This window comes from Rattus norvegicus, chromosome Y (genome assembly GCF_021556685.1).
Source record: "Rattus norvegicus strain SHRSP/BbbUtx chromosome Y, alternate assembly SHRSP_T2T, whole genome shotgun sequence".
NCBI classification, from domain to species: Eukaryota; Metazoa; Chordata; class Mammalia; order Rodentia; family Muridae; genus Rattus; species Rattus norvegicus.
In genome coordinates, this window is record NC_141555.1 from 72607106 (window position 1) to 72630400 (window position 23295).

At 45.6% G+C, this 23295-nt stretch overlaps 1 pseudogene; it reads right to left on the reverse strand.

Annotated features, from left to right (window-relative positions):
* Positions 1–19531: 19531 nt before the first annotated feature.
* On the reverse strand, positions 19532–20113 carry LOC147998103 (large ribosomal subunit protein eL19 pseudogene; annotated as a pseudogene).
* Positions 20114–23295: the final 3182 nt, after the last annotated feature.

The following is a 23295-nucleotide window of genomic DNA, read 5'->3' on the forward strand; positions in this document are numbered from 1 at the left end:
ACCTAATCCATCTCAGGCCAGGGGGCCATGGCTCTTGGTGCATTTGGAATGTAGGTTGCAGTCCTCAGCCGCATCAGTGTCTCTGACGCTGAAATTGTAACCTTTTCTTTTTCTTTTTCCTTCTTCATTTTTTTTATATCAGTGTCTATTCATTATCCACAGTGCTGGGTTGCATCAAGACAACTTCCTTTAAACATGTCATGTGCTTTACCCTATCCGACCTTCCTGCTCACCCCCATCCCCCACCCCCCTGCCTAGTCTCCTTCCTTCTCCAGGCCTTTGTCTGCTTTCGTGACATATGGACATATTTTTTTTTCCAGATCTGTTAAGAACCCATAAAGATTCAGTAAAGAATTACAGGACTCACAACGAGACAAAAATTACAATATTTGCTTCTTGGTGTCTGGTTGATTTTACTTACTGCGGTGGTCTCCAGTTTTCCTACCAAAGACTTAATTCAATCCCTTATGTGTCTGGATAAAATTCCATTGTGTATGTGCACCAGGACTTATTCAATGGTCTATTGATGGATGCTCAGGCAGATTCCACATCTTGGCTACTGGGAATGGTGCCACAGTAAGCATGGTGTGCAGGTGTCCTCTGATGTGTTTCCTGTGAGTCCTGTGGGTATGGTGGCCAAATGCTCAGGCTGACTGCCATTCACCGAGAGGCTCTGAGCCTAAGCTGTGTGCTCTCTCTGTGGATGGAGACTTAGCATGTGATTACTCTGTGTGTGTGTGTGTGTTTGTGTGTGTGTGTGTGTGTGTTTGTGTGTTCACTGAATGACTGTGCACCCTTACATTGGGACTCTTCATGGAGTTTTTGAAAGCTAGAGCTGTGTTGGTGAGCATTGGAGATAAATGTTTAGCACCCCATTCCTCTATCCTTCCCTACCCCTCTGCTTCCTTCCACTCCTTTTTGCTTCCCCTTCTTCCTCCACTCCCCCTTTCAAGAAAGTGTCTCACTATATAGCCTAGGCTGGTCTCATGCTTGCAATGATTCTCCTGCCTCAGCCTTCCAAATACCAAGAAGTCCTTTCCTTGGAGGAAGAGAAAGACTTTCAGAGGTGCAGTTGTGGGCATGGGTTGCCAGGAGAGGAGTAGACACCTGACTGTCTGACTTTGTACAAGGAAACTAGGACCAAAGCAGATAGCATTGGGGACAGTGAGGTTGGCCACTGTGCCCACTCCCTGTCCCCCGCACCTCGAACCAGAGCTCTGGCAAGTCATGTTTTAAAAGGCATCAAGTCATGTCAGTGGTCAGATAGAAGATGGCACAGGTATCCTTGGGAACATGTAAAGCAGAAATTATTACCTACAATTTCTAGTCTAGGAGAAGAAAGGGCACCCAGATTTTGTGTGTGTGTGTGTGTGTGTGTGTGTGTGTGTGTGTGTGTGTGTGTTTATGTGTTGGGTCATAGCAGGAAACAAGGTGGATAGCTGGATTTCAAGATTCTCTGAAATTTGAGTATTTTCCTGAGCTTCTGGGTAGAGATATGGCTGTGTGGGTCTGTTTGGTATATGATCTTTTAAATAGAGAAGGGCTTACATTGGGAGGGCCCATCCCAAGCAAAATGGACAAATACCACATGGTATCCCTCATTTTGGGGGCCGTAAAATTCTTTAAAGATTCATTGTGCTCATATGAAATGGGAGAAGCAGGTCTGGGGGATTAAGGTGGTTGAGTATAGAGCTTGCTGGATGCAGAGGAAGAGGTGCTGCTCCTCTGTTAGCCAGCAGACTGGCCAGGACAGCATCAAGTGAACAGGCAAACCATGTTGTCATAACTTGGGGGAACCACGGTGAATTAGGATGAAAAGCATCTCTCCTGTCCCAAGCCAGATTCCCCAGGGCCTCTGGGCCATCTCAGACACTGACTAACAAAGGCATCAATATCAGAGCTGAGAGATCCACATCTGAAACTAGTCACATTCCTCAGTTTCTCCTCTGGAAGATACAGATCAATTACAGTCAGGACCAGCTTAGGCACAGCCTAGGTTCCAGCTGCCTTTTCAGCGCCACCACCACCCTTGTTAGAGAAGGTGATCTGGCACTGATGAGTGGGCTGCATTCTTGGGTTATGGTTATTCTAATACAACCACTATAGGAAACATCTGTTGCTGGACATAGCACCGTAGTCATGGCCATGCCTGGTTGGTTTCTATTAATATCATTCATGAATCACAGGCTTAAGTGGATGGAGGGGTGAAAAGGTTTTGTGGCTGTGGGACCACTTCCCTACTGGGGACTTGGCAAGACTTTGTCTACCCTGGAATTTCTCCAGTATCCTCCTGTTATGTTCTTTCCATTTAAGGTGCTAAATCAGAGAGAATGGGTCCAGGTGGTATCCCGGAGACCGTGGCTCTGACATCACGGAAATATCTTGTGATCAGGCCGAATTAGCATACACACTAAGTTCTCATGCTCTTCTTCAAGCCAGTGGCCTCTGCACTGAGCCCCATGATTATTGATTACTGAGTGAATGTGAGACTGAAAGGAGGAGGTGCTGCAGTATTGCCGTGTACATGGAAGCCAGATGTCTTCCTGTTGGCAGATCCCACATCGGAATGACTGTGGCTCCAGACAGAGTGCCCAGGCCTGAGAATTTAAATTATTGAATCCCTAAGGTAATGAGCCATCTCCCAGCCCCTGGTGTTTTGTCTGATGAGTCTGCAAGTTGCATGTTTAATATGTAAGGAACGGGAACCATGAGGAATGGGAAAAAGAGAGTGTTTGCCTCCTCTGTCCACCCTCTCTGCTCTCAGGGAGGTTGTGGCAATGGCAGGCTGCCCTCATCTTCTCAGTGAACTGGACTTCGTGGATGTTCTCAGGACCTTAGAGAGGGCCAGAGAAGCTGCTTTGTTCTGCAGGATGTATCTGACTCTGGAAGGTTCTGGATGAATTCCAGCTAAATGGATACCTTTACCTCACAGAGAGGGAAATCAAGAGGCTCGATTATTTTACCAGCATCTGGAGTGTGTTGGAGCCTTGGGGAGGGCTCTGTCCTTTGTCAGCAGTGATGGGGACAGTTGTTACTGAAGTCAGAGCCTGAGCAGTTCCTGTCCCACTCAGAGACCTCCATTCAGGTAAAGCTGGATCCCCTACTACACCACAGGGGGAAATCAGTGAGTTTATTACACAGAGAAGGTGACTGTCTCTGTTTCTGATTTGAACATGGGCATTTAGAGAGAGCTTTATACACAATTCTGTGGCTTTTCAGGCACCACTGTTCAAAAGATATAATTACAGCAAAGTTGAAGGATAAAGTGAAGTTTAAAAATTAGGTAAAATATAGTGATTGAATGTACTTGTTTTTATTTATTTTTTTTTAGATTTATTTTGTTATTTTTATGTACTTGCACCTATGAGTTTGTCCTATATACATATGGTACCCTTAGAGATCAGAAGAAGATGTCTGATACATTCTAACTGGACTTATGGATGGTTGTGAGCTGCCACGTGGGTGCTTGGAATGGAACTCGGGTCCTCTGCAAGAGCAGCCATTGCTCTATAGGACTGACCCATCTCTCTAGCCTGTGACTTGTTTCTCTTAGGTGGTTTTCTTTTTGTAAATAAAGTTCAAATATGGTTTTATGAGTTACATCGTTTGGGTGTAATGATGAGAGTGGATTAGTAACAGTGTGAAAACACAGGCAATACACTTCCTGACACTCAATAAGGACAGTTTCAATTGTGTGTGTTCGCACACACACACACACACACTCACAAACATACACATGCATGCATGCACATTCATATTGTTTGCAGATTCCCTTGGAGGCCAAAAGAGGACCTCAGGTTCCAGAAGCTGATTTACACGCAGCTGTGAGGTGCTTAAGTGGATCCTAAGAACAGAATTTGAGTTCCCTGCGAGTTTGGAACATGCTCTTAACTGATGGGCTATCTCTGCAGGCCCATTTGTTTTTTTGTCTCGACTCAGATATCTTTAGGATAACGTGAACTATTTCTGCAAGCATCCTTGGCTGGGTCGGTTGCATTGATGTTTCTGATGCTCAGCCATCAGGAGACAAAGGCTAGACCCCAGAAGATAGCTTCTCTCCAATTTAGCGTCAACCTTAACTCTCCAGTTCCTCTATACTGTCTTGTTCGAACCACAGGCACAATGGTGCTTCCTCCAGGACGCTGGAGGTGTGTTCTGGTAGGTTGAGCAAGGACATGAGGCTATGAATAAAGGTCAGCGTGACTCAGTGCCTTTTCCTGTACTATTTATAAAATGTTTTGGCTGGAATTAGGGCTGCGGCTGGTTAAGGTGTGTAAATTAGAGACAGCCTCAAAGTCTCCTGAGTTGAGTCTCTTTTATAACCTCAAAGGCTCTTTGGGGATCATGTCACCAACCACACCACTTTTAGCCCTTAAAGGGTGGCTGAACACAGGCTTTGGGGCTGAGATACTTCTGCAAGCTGTGAGACTGTGGAGTCAAACTGCTGTCGGGCCCTCAGCTTCCCAGCTTCTATCACATGCAGCTTTTCATCTTGACATCACAAAGTGGAGGGGAAGAGAGCTGGGAGCTCATTACCATGGGTGTCTTGGAAAGTTTGGGGGCGAGTTTTGCAGTAATTAAGCATCATTTGAATAATGAGCACATGCTATTTATTTTCTTGGAGAGCTGCTCTGAGGGAAGCACAGAGGCTTCTCTTACAGGAAGCCTGGTGGCCCATGTGCCCGCCGCCCATCATTTGGGGGAAGGAGGGGGAGGCAAGGGTGCTAATTTAAACTCTCTGTTATTGAAGGAAACACCCATAACTGGAACATTGTGGGGCAATTGTCAGCAGTTTCTGTGTGAAAAGGCCTGGGATCAGCGAACGTCTTCTCCAGTCCTTTCAACGCTGCTCTCTGCCGTGCATAGGAGATGGTCTAAAATCTGCCCATCTCATCTCCCCAAATCATGTGTTCTTCTTCATCTGTTATGGGAATGAGCAGAATGGTGGTGAACTTGGGATCATGTGGCCACCTTAGTGGTCATGAGGGGGACTCCAGAGGAAGAGAGGTGTTCTCACACCAAACACCCACATCTGCCTGATCTTGAACTGGGTGCTTAAAAAGGACGGGCATCTCTGCACCAAAACGCAATGATTCCTCTGTACATATGGATATTTAAATCTGATCGGAGCTCATGATCTAGTCTAGGTAAAACAAGCAGCCTATGTGCCTTTTCTCTGTTTTTTTTTTTTTTTTTTTTTTTTTTTTTTGCAATTGGCTTAGCAGAGTGACTTCATCTCTCATGAGGTTCGGGAAGAAATGAGACAGATTCCTTCAGCTCTGAGACTAAATCACATACCTTCATGCCTTTGGCTGCACCCAGCAATCTTCCTTCCCAGAACTACTTGCCCATCCATCTAGGCCAGAATTCAGAGCCATAAACAAAAGTACAGAAGGCTCAATCCTGATTCTGTTGAGTGTGTGGCTCAGGAACTCACACATGCCGGCAACTACAGGGTGCACACTGGAGCTGCACACACTTAACATTATGATATAGCAGAGGAGGGGAGGGGATGTGCACACATGCCAATTTCATACTCCAGGGTGATAAAGGACTTTGTGATCTTAGGGTTTTGGAGCCACCCAGACCCAATGATTGTTCTTAATGCAAACATCATGAGTCTTTAAGCAAGACATTAAAACAAGGGTGCAATTATCATATATGTGAAGAGACCCTGTGGTGGATTGAATGTGCACTGCCCAGGAAATGGCACTATTAGGAGGTAGTCCTTCTTGGAGAAGGAGTCTCCCTGTAGGGGAGAGTTCTTGAAATACTTCTCCCAGCCATATGGGAGACAGTCTTCTCCTGGCTTCTTTTAGATGAAGATGTAGAACTCTCAGCTCCTTCTCCAGCACCATGTCTGTCTGCACACTGCCATGCCCTCTGCCTTGATGATAATGGACTGACCCCCTAAACCTGTAAGCCAGACCCGATTTCATGTTGTCCTTGGTCATGGGGTCTCTTCTCCACAGTGGAAACCTAACTAAGACCCCAGACTGGATAGTTCATGGGATTGCTCAAATATCCTTGGCACCATCACTCTTTTATCTTCTGCAATGGCCCAACACAATCTCTCTCCTGTCCAGGGTGCTCCTCCAGTCTTGGTTCTCACAGGACTCCCCTATACAAGGTACTTTCCCTCAGAGTCTCCTAGTGTCTACAATACCACCAGCCATGGCATCCTCTTCATTGATAGGGTGAAGTCTACTCTCGAGGATGCACACCAAGTCTCCCATGTGGTTTTGTAGAGTAGCAAAGCATCTACAGGGAGAGGGGACAGATTCTAGGGCTTAGCGAGATGACTCAGCCACGAAGAACACTTGCTACTCTTGCAGAGGACCCAGGTTCTATTCCCAGCATCCATATAATGGCTCACAGTTGAACTGTTAGCCAGTTTCAGGAGATCTAATGCCCTGTCTTGGCCTCTTCAGACATCAGGCAGGCATGTGGTACACACAGATCCATGTAGCCAGAACATTCACACATTCAATAATATAAACACATCTGATTTTTAAAAGGTATGAGCTTTGGGTTATGAGCACGGGTGATGCTGACCGTGGATCCCAACAGCTCTCTTTTAAGGGGAGGAGGGACATCAGTAGTTTGGAACCCAATGGCTGTAGGTGAGGGAGCACCGTATGGTCATGTCAGTATAATGCCTCCTGGTTTGGAAGTGCTCATCTCAGGGCTCTGATGGTGCCCATGAGGCAGAGGTCTCAGCACTGAGCTTGGGAACAGTCAGCTCTGGGGGAAGGTGGCAGGTGAATGACTATGTCTTTCTTCAAATACAATGAAAGAGGTTATTTTCCCCGTGTTTTCTGTCATCATAGAGTTCTAAAAACCCCCGTGGTCGAGATGAACTTAATTTGAAAGTCATTACAATGGAGATGAGGGGGTGTGAGCTGACAGTTCATTAAGGAAATATTTGATGAGCCAAGAAAAAAGTGCCAGAATTAACATAATAAACACAATTAATGAGCAGGGTGGCTCCAAAAATTCATAATAGAAAATAACAACACAACACGCAGGCCCTCGTCTCTGTTGGCCTGACAGGCTTCTGACAGTGTGTCCTGATTTGTTTGTGTTAAATGGTTGAGGCTCTAGGCTTGCCCACATGGCCGATGTTGTCTCTCATCTGAACTTGACAGGATAACTTTATGTTTTTGTGTAAACACATTCCTAATGCCTTAATCGCTTTAGCTCATGTGGGCTCGGTGTTTGCCGGCCAGTCAGGGATGAAGAGGCTTAATGTGTTTCTTCCTCAAAAACAACTAGAACAACAACAACAACAATAACAACAACAACAGCAGCAGCAAAAACACAACCTCATAACAAACAAACAATAAAACAAGTTTGCATTTTTTTTAAAAACCACAACAACTTCATATTCACCAAAAAAGTAAACTGGAATTTATGTTATCTGGTGGGTACTTGTTCATCTCTCTAGAGCGCTATTGTATTAGGGTTTCCAGAGAAACAGAAACGGCAAAATAAATACACATTGTCTTAGTTGGATTTCCATTGCGGTGAACAGACACCATAGGCAAGGAAACTCTTTTTTATTTTAAGGCTTATTTTATTTTAATGACAGATCATGTGAGGCCACAGTGAGGCCACTATGAACAGACATGAAGGAAGCTTTATTTCTTGGTCTCTTCTTCCTTGGACAGAGTCTTGATTATCTCCTCCTCCTTTGCTTGGATGTGCTCCTTCCACGCGTTTTTGTGGTTCCCTGGTCTTAGACCTGCGAGCCTGATCTTACCAATCATGCCAGCTGTGTTGGTCAGCAGATCCTGCGGATAGTGTCCTTGTTTCCCCAACTGGCATTAGAAGCTTTCTCCACTCACATTTTGATGTAGGTTCTGGGAATCAAACCCATGTCTTCATGCTTATGACGTGTCCTGGTTAGTTTTCACTGACATCTTGACATAACTTAGAAGAGACTTGACATAGAGAATGGAGACATGGAGAATGTATGATTTCTTTTCAGGATCTGTGGGAAGACTTTGGACATCTGGGAATATGTGGAATGACCAATAGATCCTTGGAAACATTTGGATAGTTCCAGAAACTCCTGGAAAAGTGGAAGATCTGAGATCTCTATGGCAAGAGAGGAAGGTTTATGTGAACCTGGAATGTGTGGGGAAATTACTGTCCAAGTTTGTCAGTAGAAGAGTCAATAGAAGGAGGCCCAGGCACAGTGTGATATTCTTTGAATCTTTCACTGTTCTCTCCAGTACTGTGTTTTGTAAGACTAATTGAAGAAATGAAAAAACGGTGCCAGAGAAACACAACATAGTAATTAAGAATGCAAACCGCTTTCCTGAAGATCTGAGTTTGGATTCAGGCTCCCGTGTCTTGTGATGCAAACCACTTGTTATTTCAGCTCCAGGGGATCTACCACCCCCTACTGGTTTTCTTAGACATCATGCTTTTATGTGTATACACACACACACACACACACACACACACACACACACACACACACACACAAACACGTACACTCACAGAGATATTTAAAAATTAAAAAATAGACTTGGAAAAAAGTTAAAGAAGAATCATTTAAGGAGACGAAATAATGAGTCAGAAATTGATATTCATACACAGAAATCAGTGCATGAGGGACAGAGTAATTAAAACAGAACTAAAATTAATATTTTCAGTCATGATTGCTCTGCAACATGAAATAGTAGCAATATATGTTCACATCTGAAGTAAATATAAAATAGACAGCAAGCTAGAGCAGATAAGAAGGAGTAATTGGAAATATAAGATTCCATGGGCTGGGTATTAATACAACTAAAGATGTATTTAACTAGGGGTGAGTCTGGATTCTTTGACACATATTGTAAATATCAGGTGTGGTGGGAAAACATTAAACAAGTGTTTTAATTTTTTTTTAATACATCTCGATGCTGAGGACCAGGGATACCAGCACATTTGCTTACATCCTGCTACTAGAAAAGGAGTGGCCTCATATTTACTGCCCATTCTTTGGAAGGTGAAAAAAAAAGCCGGATTATGTCTACTGGGTTTGAAGAACATGTGGACTGTGACGAGTTGGTAGCCAGAGTCCCTGCAACATCTACAAAACACAGTACTGGAGAGAACAGTGTAAGATTCAAAGAAGATCACACTGTGCCTGGGATTCCTTCTGCTGACTCTTCTACTGACAAACTTGGACAGGTAATTCCCCCACACATTCCAGGTTCCCAGCATCCTTCCATATCTAGACATGGAGAACTTGGATCTTCCACTTTTCCAGGAGTTTCTGGAACTATCCAAATGTTTCCAAGTATCTGTAGGTCATTCCACATTGGCCCAGGTGTCCAAAGTCTTCCCACAGATCCTGAAAAGGAATCACACATTCTCTTCCAGAAGGAGTGTCTTTTTTATTCCATCTTTATTAAATTGTGTATTTCTTATTTACATTTCAAATGTTATTCCCATTCCTGGTTTCCAGGCTAACATCTCCCTAGCACCTCCCACTCCCCTTCTATAGGGGTGTTCCTCCCCTGATGCACCCCCACATTCTGCCCTTTACCAACAATCCCATTCACTGGGGACTTCAGTCTTGGCAGGACCAGAGACTTCCCCTTCCACTGGTGCAGGACTCCCAGCTGCCAAGATGGTTCTTTTCTGCGCATGTACACACACGTGTGCTGATAAGCCTGCAAACCCTCTATTCCTCGGGGAGAACATTGCCCTAGAGATATAACAGCCAGAATATAGGCATCAAGGCCATGGCAGCCTGAGAGTCCTGCAGAGGCTGACAGTCTCCACTGCCCCTTCTGTAACAATTAGTGTTGAATGTCTGGGAATTCTGAGTGGCTTTTGTTGTATCAACTGACTTGTTAGCAGAAATATGAGAGCATCAGTAACCCACACAGAGGTGGCTCATATCTCACAGGTGACATGCATGGCACTTGTGCTTGCCCAGATACCCTTTTATGCTGTGGATGTGTTTCTCTCCCTCTCCAAGCAGGCTTCAGTGCAGGGAAATATCCCGTTATCTCTCTCTCTCCATAAAAGGATATTCAGATCTGGTTTGAAAGTCAAACCATCAGCCATGTGTGCCATGGGACAACAATGAGGACAGATTCCTTTACGTATGCAAATGTATTCCGAGTGATACTTTGGATTTATCATCGTAAGATTATTACCAGCAGGTAATGAAATTAAGATTTCAATATCGTGCTCCATTTAAATGGCAGGTAAGCTTTTGGCTGTACCAGGAATCAGCACATTGTTGGGTAAATACTAACCGGGCTGTGATGATATCCCGTAATTAGTTACGGCTTGGAGGGGAAAATAAGATTTTCTTTGCTATCTGCCATTTTAGCTCAAGGCAATTTTGAGGCTTCAGGGTTTCCATTAGAAGGAGTAGATGGTTGAAGCAGTTCTCCCAGCTCCGGGTGAGAGTCTAACTCTATACATGGGTAATTAGATCAACAGTTAGATCTAACTGCAGACACACAATAGGATGCAGTTCAGGCTGATTAGCCACACGAAGCCATTAGGTGGATCAATGTAAAGTAAGCAATTCTTTTCCTGACCATAAAAATCCACACTGGAGATTCGCGTGCTTGACTGCAGGCTCATTTCTCTACAAGTGCTCTCTGAGCCACTTGCAGGTATAGGATGGTATACAGTCTTTATCCCAAGCCTACAGTGAAGAGGTCCTCATCCTGTCTCAGGGCTAGAAGGAACTGAAATTCAGAGATGTCTTTGTTCATGTCCACACAGCAAAGAGCAGGGCAGAGAGAGATTCACTCTCGGTATGTCTGAATCTTTAAGACTCCTCAGAGACACTGCTGCAAATCACCACCCCCACCCATTGATCCCAAAGCAAGAGTGACCATCAAGATATCTAAGACGTGACTTCCACTGTGCACGGAGAAAAACTTCTGTCCCAGTTGAGGTCTCTTCTAGGGTGCACAAGGAAAACCCTCCTCCAGTCCCTCCCAACAGCTCTGGGGTGGCGGGAGAGGGAGCAGGCAATGTGCCCCCATCTTGACATTTGCAAGGCTGTTTCAGGCTCTGTCCCACCTTCCGTGTTTAGGGTGGTTTGAGGGTGGGGGTTTGGAGAGCCCTGCCTGGACTATCTGAGATTAAAGAACACAGGGAGGGGCTCCAGGCCACGTGCGCCCTCTAACGCCAGAGGGACGATATTTCTGTGAGATCTCACCTGGGAGACCTGCATCCACCTCTGACTTGGGCACAGCCGTATCCCTCCAATTTGAGAGAGCCACCTACCCTTTGTAGGTCCGTGAGCGCCTACAAAGAGTGTTTAGCTGCACAAGATCTTGGATTGGGTCTTCAGCGCTACTTAAAGACAAAACAGGGCATTTCGACCAACCCCTTTCTTTTTACATCAAAAACAGAGAAATGGAGCCTAATTGCAGTTTCTACTTATGTATTTTATCTATCAACTTCTTTCTTTCTTCCTTCCTTTCTTTCCTCCTTTCTTTCTCTCTTTCTCTCTCTCTATCTTTCTTTCTTTCTTTCTTTGTGTGTGTGTAAGAGATATGTATGTGTACTCATGTGTTTGAATGTGTATTGTTCAGACATGTGTGTATGTGTTATATGATGTCATAGATTTTCATTGCTTTCCTATCAGATTCTCCGCAGCAAGGTCTTTCAGTCAAAATCAGACTCATTGATATGACGAGTTAGTTCTGCTTGCCACTTTCCTCTCTGGATTCCCTACATCTGCTGTCCCAGGCTTTAATTATAGGCAACCTCCATACCCACCCACTGTTACACCTCCCCCCATTTACGTGGGTTTTCAGGGGAGGGGAGTTGTACTAGGCCTCTGTGCTTTGATGGAAAGTGCTTTAGTTGTGGATCCATCTCCCTGGCTTCTGTAGTGTATGTAGGATGCTCATATTTGACTGAGCGAGTGTTTTGAAATTGCAAAGGAAAGATACCTAAGTCATCTCAGGCCAGGGGGCCATGGCTCTTGGTGCATTTGGAATGTAGGTGGCGGTCGACAACCTCATCAGTGTCTCTGATGCTCAAATTGTAACCTTTTCTTTTTTCTTTTTCCTTCTTTATTTTTGTTTATATCAGTGTCTATTCATTATCCACAGTGCTGGGTTGCATCAAGACAACTTCCTTTAATCATGTCATGTGCTTTTCCCTATCCAAACTTCCTGCTCACCCCCGTCTCCCACCCCTTGCCCAGTCTGCTTCCTTCTCCAGGCCTTTGTCTGCCTTCGTGACATATGGACATATTTGTTTTTTGTTTTTTGTTTTTTGTTTTTTGTTTTTTTTGATCTGTTAAGAAACCATAAAGATTCTGTAAAGAATTACAGGACTCACAAACGAGACAAAAATTACAGTATTTGCTTCTTGGTGTCTGGTTGATTTTGCTTAATGCGGTATTCTCCAGTTTTTCTACCAAAGACTTAATTCAATCCCTTATGTGTGTGGATAAAATTCCATTGTGTATATGTACCAGGACTTTTTCAATGGTCTATTGACGGATGCTCAGGCAGATTCCACATCTTGGCTACTGAGAATAGAGCCACAGTAAGCCTGGTGTGCAGGTGTCCTCTGATGTGTTGCCTCTGAGTCCTGTGGGTATGGTGGCCAAATGCTCAGGCTGACTGCCATTCACCGAGAGGCTCTGAGCCTAAGCTGTGTGCTCTCTCTTTGGATGGAGGCTTTGCATGAGATGACTCTGTGTGTGTGTGTGTGTGTGTGTGTGTGTGTGTGTGTGTCTTCAGTGAATGACTGTGCACGCTTACGTTGGGACTCTTCATGGAGTTTATGAAAGCTAGAGCTGTGTTGGTGACCATTGGAGATAGATGTTTAGGACCCCATTCCTCTATCCTTCCTTACCCCTCTGTTTCCTTCTGCTCCTTTTCCCTTCCCCTTATTCTCCACTCCCCCTTTCAAGAAAGTGTCTCACTATATAGCCTAGGCTGGCCTCATGCTTGCAATGATTCCCCTGCCTCAGCCTTCCAAATACCAAGAAGTCCTTTCCTTGGAGGAAGAGAAAGACTTTCAGAGGTGCAGTTGTGGGCATGGGTTGCCAGGAGAGGAGTAGACACCTGACTGTCTTACTTTGTACAAGAAAACTAGGACCAAAGCATATAGCATTGGGGACAGTGAGGTTGGCCACTGTGCCCAATCCCTGTCCCCCGTACCTAGAACCATAGCTCTGGCAAGTCATGTTTTCTAAGGCATCAAGTCATGTCAGTGGTCAGATAGAACATGGCACAGGAATCCTTGGGAACATGTAAAGCAGAAATTACTACCTACAATTTCTAGTCTAGGAGAAGAAAGGGCACCCAGGTTGTGTGTGTGTGTGTGTGTGTGTGTGTGTGTGTTTTCATGTGTTGGGTCATAGCAGGAAACAGGTTGGATAGCAGGATTTCAAGATTCTCTGAAATTGGAGTATTTTCCTGAGCTTCTGGGTAGAGATATGGCTGTGTGGGTCTGTTTGGTATCTGATCTTTTAAATAGAGAAGGGTTTACATTGGGAGGGCCCATCCCAAACAAAATGGACAAATACCACATGGTTTCCTCATTTTGGGGGCTCCAAAATTCTTTAAAGATTCATTATGCTCATAGGAAATGGGAAAAGGAGGTCTCGGGGAGGAAGGGGTTGAATAAACCTTGCTGGATGCAGAGGAAGAGGTGCTGCTCCTCTGTTAGCCAGCAGACTGGCCAGGACAGCATCAAATGAACAGGCAAACCATGTTGTCATAACGTGGGGAACCATGGTGAATTAGGATGAAAAGCATCTCTGCTGTCCCAAGCCAGATTCCCCAGGGCCTCTGGGCCATCTCAGACACTGACTAACAAAGGCATCAATATCAGAGCTGAGAGATCCACATCAGAAACTAATCACATTCCTCAGTTTCCCCTCTGGAAGAAACAGATCAATTACAGTCAGGACCAGCTTAGGCACAGCCTAAGTTCCAGCTGCCTTTTCCACCACCACCACCCTTGTTAGTGAAGGTGATCTGGCAGTGATGAGTGGGCTGAATTCTTGGGTTATGGTTATTCTACTACAACCACTATAGGAAACACTGTTGCTGGACATAGCACCGTAGTCATGGCCATGCCTGGTTGATTTCTATTAATATCATTCATCAATCACAGACTTAAGTGGATGGAGGGGTGAAAAGGGTTTGAGGCTGTGGGACCGCTTCCCTACTGGGGACTTGGCAGGACTTGGTCGACCCTGGACTTTCTCCAGCATTCTCCCATTATGTGCTTTCCAATTAAGGTTTTAAATCATCAAGAGAATGGGTCCAGGTGATATCCCTGAGACCGTGGCTCTGACATCATGGAAACATCGTGTGATTAGGCCGAATTAGCATACACACGAAGTTCTCATGCTCTTCTTCAAGCCAGTGGCCTCTGTACTGAGCACAATGATTATTGATTGCTGAGTGAATGTGAGACTGAAAGGAGGAGGTGATGCAGTATTGCCCTGTACATGGAAGCCGGATGTCTTCCTGTTGGCAGAGCCCACATAGGAATGACTGTGGCTCCAAACAGAGTGCCCAGCGCTGAGAATATAATTATGATCCTTGAATCCCTAACGTAATGAGCCATCTCCCAGCCCCTGTTGTTTTGTCTGATGAGTCTGCAAGTTGCATGTTTAATATGTAAGGAATGGGAACCATGAGGAATGGGAAAAAGAGAGTGTTTGCCTCCTCTGCCCACCTTCTCTGTTCCCAGGGAGGTTGTGGCAATGGCAGGGTGCCCTCATCTTCTCACTGAACTGGACTTCGTGGATGTTCTCAGGACCTTGGACAGGGCCAGAGACGCTGTGTTGTTCTGCAGGATGTTTCTGACTCTTGAAGGTTCTGGATGAATTCCAGGTGAATGGATACCTTTACCTCACAGAGAGGGAAATCAGGAGGCTGGATTATTGCACCAGCATCTGGAGTCTGTGGGACCCGTGGGGAGGACTCTGTCCTTTATCAGAAGTGGTGAGGACACTGGATACTGCAGGCAGACCCTGAGCAGTCCCTGTGCCACTCAGAGACCTCCATTCAGGTAAAGCTGGATCCCCTACTACACCACAGAGGGAAATCAGTGAGTTTATTACACAGAGAAGGTGACTGTCACTGTTTCTGATTTGAACATGGGCATGTAGAGAGAGCTTTATACACAATTTTTTTGGCTTTTCAGGCATCATTGTTCAAAAGGTATAATTTAGAGCAAGGTTGAAGGACAAAGTGAAGTTTAAAAATTAGGTAAAATATAGTGATTGAATATACTTTTTTTATTTAAATTTTTTTAGATTTATTTTGTTATTTTATATGTACCTGAACCTATGTGGGTGTGCTACTTGCATACTGTACCCTTAGATATCAGAAGAGGATGTCTGATCCATTCAAACTGGACTTATGGATGGTTGTGAGCTGCCAGGTGAGTGCTGGGAATGGTACTCGGGTCCTCTGCAAGAGCAGTCATTGCTCTTTAGGACTGACCCATCTCTCTCTAGCCCGTGACTTGTTTCTCTTAGGTGATTTTCTTTATGAAAATAAAGTTCCAAGATGGTTTTATGACTTACATCCTTTGGGTCTAGGGATGAGAGTGGATTAGTAACAGCATGAAACCAGAAGCCATATACTTCCTGACCCTCAGTAAGGACTTCAATTGTGTGTGTGTGCATGCACACGCATGCACGTGCATGCATATTGTTTGCAGATTCCCTTGGAGGCCAGAAGGGGGACTCAGGTTCTGGGAAGCTGATTTGCATGCAGCTGTGAGCTGCTTAAGTGGACCCTAAGAACAGAATTTGGGTTCCCTGGGAGTTTGGAACATGCTCTTAACTGATGGTCTCCCTCTTCAGGCCCATGTGTTTCTCAGCCTCGACTGAGATATCTTTAGGAAAAAAGTGCACTATCTCTGCAGGCAGCCTTGGCTGGGTCAGTTGCATTGATGTTTCTGATGCTCAGCAATCAGGAGACAAAGATTAGACCCCAGAAGATAGCTTCTCTACATTTTAGAGTCACCCTTAACTCTGCAGTTCCTCTATCCTGTCTTGTTTAAACCACAAGCACAATGCTCCTTCCTCCAGAACTCTGGAGGTGTGTTCTTGTCGGTTTAGCAAGATGTGAGTCTATGAATAAAGGACAGCGTGACTCAGTGCCTTTTGCTGTACTATTTATGAAAAGTTTTGGCTGGAATTAGGGCCAGGGCTGGTTCAGGTGTGTAAATTACAGGCAGCCTCAAAGTCTCTTGAGTTGAGCCTCTTTTATAACCTTAGAGGCTCTCTGGGGAGCACGTCACCAACCCCACCACGTTTACCCCCAAAAGGATGGCTGAACACAGGCTTTGGGGCCAAGATACTTCTGCAAGCTGTGAGACTGTGGAGTCAAACTGCTGTCGGGTCCTCAGATTCCCAGCTTCTGTCACATGCAGCTCTTCAGCTTGACATCACAAACTGGAGGGGAAGAGAGCTGGGAGCTCATTACCACGGGTGTCTTGGAAAGTTTGGGGGCTAGTTGTGCATTAATTAAACCTCATTTGAATAATGACCACATGGTATTTATTTTCTTGGAGAGCTGCTCTGAGGGAAGCAGAGAGGCTTCTTCTACAGGAAGCCTGGTGGCCCCTGGGCCCGCCACCCATCACTTGGGGGAGGCAGGGGGAGGCAAGGTTGCTACTTTAAACTCTCTGTTAATGAAGGAAACACCCATAACAGGAACACTGTAGGGCGGCTTGTCAGCTGTTTCTGTGAGAAAAGGCCTGGGGTCAGCCAACGTGTTCTCCAGGCCTTTCAACGCTTCTCTCTGCTGTGCATAAGAGATGATCTAAAATCTGCCTATCACATCTCCCCAAACCATGTGTTCTTCTTCATCTGTTATGGGGCTGAGCAGAATGGTGGTGGACTTGGGATCATGTGGCCACCTTAGTGGTCATGAGGGGGACTCCACAGGAAGAGAGGTGTTCTCACACCAAACACCCAGATCTGTCTGATCTTGCACTGGGTGCTTAAGAAGGGTGGGCATCTCTGCACAAAAAAACAATGATTCCTCTGTACATATGGATATTTAAATCTGATATGGGCTCATGATCTAGTCTAGGTAAAACAAGCATACTATGTGCATTTTCTCTGTGATTTTTTTTTCAATTGACTGAGCAGAGTGACGTCCTCTCTCCTGTGATACAGGAAGAAATGAGCCAGATTCCTTCAGCTCTGTAATTAAATCACATACCTTCATGCCTTTTGGTGCACCCAGCAATCTTCCTTCCCAGAACTATTTGCCCATTAGTCTAGTCCAGAGTTCAGAGCCATAATCAAAAGTACAGAAGGCTCATGCCTGATTCTGTTGAGTGTGGGGCTCAAGAACTCACACATGCCAGCACTTACAGGCTGCACACTGGAGCTTCACACACTTAACAATATGATATTGCAGAGGATGGAGGGGCTGGGCCCACATGCCAGTTTCATACTTCAGGGTGATAAAGGACTTCATATTCTTGGGGTTTTAGAGCCACCAATACCCAACTAATGTTCTTCACGCAAACATCATGAGTGTTTAAGCAAGACTTTAAAACAAGGGTGCAGTTATCATATATGTGAAGAGACCCTGTGGTGGTTTGAATGTGCACTGCCCAGGAAATGGCACTATTAGAAGGTTGGCCTTCTTGGAGGATGTGTGTCCCTGCGGGGGTGAGTTCTTGAAATCTTTCTCCCAGCCATGTGGGAGACAGGCTGCTCCTGGCTTCTTTTAGATGAAGATGTAGAAATCTCAGCTCCTTCTCCAGCACCATGTCTGTCTGCACACTGCCATGCCCTCTGCCTTGATGATCATGGACTGTCCCTCTAAAACTGTAAGCTAGACCTGATTATATGTTGTCCTTGGTCATGGTGTCTCTTCTCCACGGTGTAAACCTAACTAAGACGCCAGACTGGATAGTTCATTGGATTGCCCAAATATCCTTGGCACCATCACCCTTTTATCTTCTGCAATGGCCCAACCCAATCTCTCTCCAGTTCAGGGAGCTCCTCCAGTCTTGGTTCTCACAAGACTCCCCTATAAAAGGCACTTTCCCTCAGAGTCTCCTAGTGTCCACAATACCACCATCCATGGCATCCTCTTCATTGAGAGGGTAAAGTCTATTCTCTAGGATGGTCACCAAGTCTCCCATGTGGTTTGGTAGAGTAGCAAAGCATCTCCAGGGACAGGGCACAGATTCTGGGGCTTAGAGAGACAGCTCAGCCACGAAGAACACTTGTTACTCTTGCAGAGGACCCAGGTTCTATTCCCAGCATCCATATGATGGCTCACAGTTGAACTGTTGGCCAGTTTCAGGAGATCTAATGCCCTCTCTTGGCCTCTTCAGACATCAGGCAGGCACCTGGTGCACACAGCTCCATGTAGCCAGAATATTCACACATTTGATAATGTAAACACATCTGATTTTTAAAAGGTTATGAGCTTTAGATTATGGGTATGGATGATAGTGAGCATGGATCCCAACAGCTCTCTTTTAAGGGGAGGAGGGACACCAGGAGTTTGGAACCCGGTGGCTGTAGGTGAGGGAGCACCGTATGGTCATGTCAGTATAATGCCTCCTGGTTTGGAAGTGCTCATCTCAGGGCTCTGATGGTGCCCATGATGCAGAGGTCTCATCATTGAGATTGAGGTCAGCACTGAAGGAAGGCGGCATGTGAATGACTATGTCTTTCTTCAAATACAATGAAAGAGGTTCTTTTCCCCATGTTTTCTGTCATCATAGAGTTTTAAAAACCCCTGTGGTCCAGATGAACTTAATTTGAAAGTCATTACAATGGAGATGGGGGGTGTGAGCTGACAGTTCATTAAGGAAATATTTGATGAGCCAAGAAAAAAGTGCCAGAGTTTACATTATAAACAGGATTAATGAGCAGGGTGGCTCCAAAAATTCATAAAAGAAAATAACAACACAACACGCAGGCCCTCGTCTCTGTTGGCCTGACAGGCTTCTGTCAGTGAGTCCTCATTTGCTTTTGTTAAATGGTTGAGGCTCTAGGCTTGCCCACATGGCCGATGTTGTCTCTCATCTGAACTTCACAGGAATAACTTCATGTTTTTGTGTAAACACATTCCTAATGCCTTAATCGCTTTAGCTGCTGTGGGCTCAGTGTTTGCCAGCCAGTTAGGGATGAAGAGGCTTAATGTGTTTCTTCTTTAGAAACAACAACAACAACAAAAAACAACAACAACAACAACAGCAGCAGCAACAAAAAAACCCCTAAACAAACAAACATAAAACCAAGTTTATATTTTTTTTTTAAAAAAACACAACAACTTCATATTCACCAGAAAAGTAAACTGGAATTTATGTTGTCTCGTGGGTACTTGTTCCTCTCTCTAGAGCGCTATTGTATTAGGGTTTCCAGAGAAACAGAAATGGCACAATGAATATACATTGTCTTAGTTAGATTTCCATAGCTGTGAACAGACAGCATTGGCAAGGTAACTCTTTATTACATTAAGGCTTGTTTTATTTTAATGACTGATCATGTGAGGCCACAGTAAGGTCACTATGCACAGACATGAAGGAAGCTTTATTTCTTGGTCTCTTCCTCCTTGGATAGAGTCTTGATGGTCTCCTCCTTCTTGGCCTGGAGGCGCTCCTCCCACGGGTTTTGTGCTTCCCTGGTCTTAGACCTGCGAGCCTCAGCCTGGTCACCCTTTAGCTCCTTGCAGGTCTCGTCTGCCTTCTGTTTGAGGATCTGCTCCATAAGAATCCATTGGTTTTTTAATACATTTCTTTTAATCTTCAGGTACAGGCTGTGATGTATATGGCAGTCCATCTTCTTAGATTCCCAGTATCTCCTGAGAAGCCGATGCAGGATCCTCATCCTTCTCATCCAGGTCACCCTCTCAGGCACCCAAGTGTTGGGGGTGCCCTTTCCCTTCCCTATGACCATATGCCTACCCTTCAAGGTGTGTTTCTGGCAGTGAGTCTGAGAGTGGACAGTTACAGGCTTCCAGATGATCAGGCCATCTTCAATCAGCTTCCTGATCAGCTCACGGGAGTTGGTGTTGGCGACTTTATTGGTCGCATTGGGGTCCAACTGTTCCTTCTTTTTACCTCAGTGGAGGACACTAGAGGCAAGACTCTTCTGTAGCCTGAGCATGCTCATGGCTGCAGACACAGCAGCCAAGGTAACTCTTATAATGGACAAGATTCCATTGCAGCCGGCTTACAGTTTCAGGGTTTCAGTACATTATCATCATGGCAGGAATCATGGGAGCATCCAGGCAGACTTGATGCTGGAGGAGCCCAAAGTTCTGGATGCACAGACAGCAGAAAGGGACTGTCTGTACCACTGAGCATAGTTTGAGTATATACAAATCTCAATGCAAAGCCTCCACAGTGGCACACTTCCTCCAACAAAGTCACACCTACTCCAACAAGGCCAAAACTACTCCAACAAGCCCACTCCTAGTCCAAAAAGGTCACACCCACTCCAACAATGCCACACCTACTCCAACAAGGGCACACCTACTCCAATAAGGTCACACCTACTCCAAGAAGGCCACACCTACTCCAAGAAGGCCACACCTACTCCAAAAAGGTCACACCCACAACAGCAAAGCCACACCTACTCCAAAAAAGGCCACACCTACTTCAACAATGTCACACCTACTCCAACAAGGCCACACCCATTCCAACAAGGCCACACCCACTCCAACAAGGTCACTCCTACTCCTACAAGTCCACACCTACTCCAACAAGGCCACAGCTACAATACAAGGCCACACCTACTCCAACAAGGCCACACCTCCTAATATTATCCCTCCTCATGGGTCAAGCATTCAAACACATGAGTCTATGGTGGCACACTCCTATTCACCACCAAACACATCTAAAGGTAATTTGGCTTATAGGACACTGGATAATCTAACAATGGCTGTCCCATAAAAGGTCCTGAGAACCCCATTGACTGCTAAGTCTATGATGATTGATGCCTCAGCCATCTTAACCTGGTGCTGAAGGCACGTGAGTTTCCTGGAGTCATTGGTCTTCAGTCTAAAATGAGATATCAGAGAAGGTGGTTCGAATATTAGCAAAGGAATGCATCAGCCACAGGAGAGATAAACTTGTCAGTGAGAGTGAAGGCAGGCAGACAAAAATCAAAGCCTCCTTCTTTCACATTTTTAAATCTGGGTTGCCAGGTAGTTTGTTACGACAGTAAGGGAACTGATTAGAGCAATTAATAGCAGTTCAACTAACTAGTAGCAGTCTTGAGAGCCAAGGGTTCTGTCTTTGTGCTGGGTGAGGAGTTGGTGAAGATCCTGTTGTCTCCTTCCAGAATGATGAGTTGATATCTTTACATGCAAATATCTGTGTGCGTCATTGATTGGCAGGCAGGGACTTACCCATTGTAGCCGAGTGAACCGATCCCATATGGACTGGAGTTGACTCCTGCTCCATTGCTGTTGACGTCTGAGCCCATAAGGAGAATGGGAAGCAAAAGAGGCAGGGATGGACAAGCAAAGCGTGGTGGCATCCTGCAGAAGCAAGGGGAGGGGCAGGGAGCACTCTCTCTCTCTCTCTCTCTGTCTCTGTCTCTCTCTCTCTCTCTCTCTCTCTCTCTCTCTCTGTGTGTGTTTGTGTGTGTGTGTGTGTGTGTGTGTGTGTGTGCACCCTACTGACACTAAGGCTCTAGACACTCACCTCCAAGAATGCTGAGAGATTGAGCATTTGTTGTGATATCCCCCACGTATGACCATGTGTTGTAGCCACTTTAGGGCATCACACTGAATCCCTTCCTGCTCTCAATGTGGCCAAAGCCCAGTGGGGATGAAATGGCCACACAGACGGGAGATGCTTGCCCTGAGATAACCCCTGTAGATCCTGTCATAGCTCTCAGCCCTCTGGGTTGAGTGGTTCTATATCCCAGGGCCCATTTGTAGTCAAGACCCTGTTCCTAAGCAAGTGCTATTCTTGATAGGATGAGAAGCCACCTCTTAGTGGGATGTCCGCTGCTGGAACCACTGCTGTAGCTTCTCTTGGGACAGTGGCACTGAATGTGTGGGACTATTCCTCTCTTAGTGCTAGACACAAGGTAAATCCGATCATCCCCAGGACTGCTCAGTGTGGGTCTCCTTCCTCCCCTTCTGTTTATCAGCATCTGAGAATTCAGGATGGGTCTTTATGTGCAGAGAAGTGAGAACTGTTCTCTGCCAGGCGAGCCTCTCTTCTCTCCACTTATCCAAAGCTTCATGTCTCATTCATGTCAGCACAGAGAACACATGGCTGATGGTGTACGACGTCCTTCTTAACTCCCCTGGGAGCTTGTCAGAGCTGCTTATAGGGGCAGAACTTGTGGATTTCTGCCTGCAGAGGCAGGTCCACTATGTGGAGAAGGGAGGGGGCAACAGCCTGAGGGGTAGACCTGAGCCCAGCCTGCTCCGCACTCCCTTGTGTTTCCTGTGAATCCTGATTGCACAGTTTTGTTTGCTCAACTCAGTTTTTGGTAGCATCATTCTAGGCCCCCTTTGCTTGTGGTTTGAAATTTTGAACTAATGCTAAAGTAACCTCTGAAAAGGGTGGAGCTGGGAGATGTAGTTTCTTCTTGTAGAGGGCCGCAATAACATTCGCCACCACAAGATGGCGCTGGCTTCCACTGCACCCCACGTGGAAGGCCGAGATAGTTTCGCCATTACAAGATGGCGCTGGCCTCTGCCGCGCCACCCGACTTCCTTTAAGGAAGTTAAATGTGTGCGCACGTGCAAGAGTCCCTTTGTGCCATGTCTTTGCCCAGTCTGGGGCGTTCTTAATGAGATCATGGGTAAGCAACCAATCAGGTGTGGATGTGCCGCGCTAGGGTGTACATAAGCCGCGCCATGCTGGCGTCCCAGGCGCCTTTTCTATTATTAATAAAGAATAAGAATTTTGGCTACAGAAGGATTCGTGTGTTCCCGTGTAATCTTGCTGGCGAGAGGTTGCGCTGGACATCTTCTGTTCAACTAAATCACAACTTTGTAAGCGGTGGGCGAGGTTGTTGCAAGTTTAGCCATTTTCCTCTCTGGGTTTCTTGTACCTTCTTCTTTGAGGCCGGGTAGTTGTGCAGGGATCCTGGCTGTTTCACACTGCACACCTTAGGTCTTAGGATGTGCTGCTGTGGAAACAACAGCCATTCTCTACAGCACTCGTTCCCTTAGCACGGGACCTTGGGGGACATTTGGTGTCCAAAGGACAGCACTAGCAAGAACATTCTTTGCTCTGGCTTTAGTAACATTGACTAAATGAATGTTGTTTCACGACCTCTGGACATTTATTTATTCATGGGTTGTGTTGGGAATCCATTGGAATTGA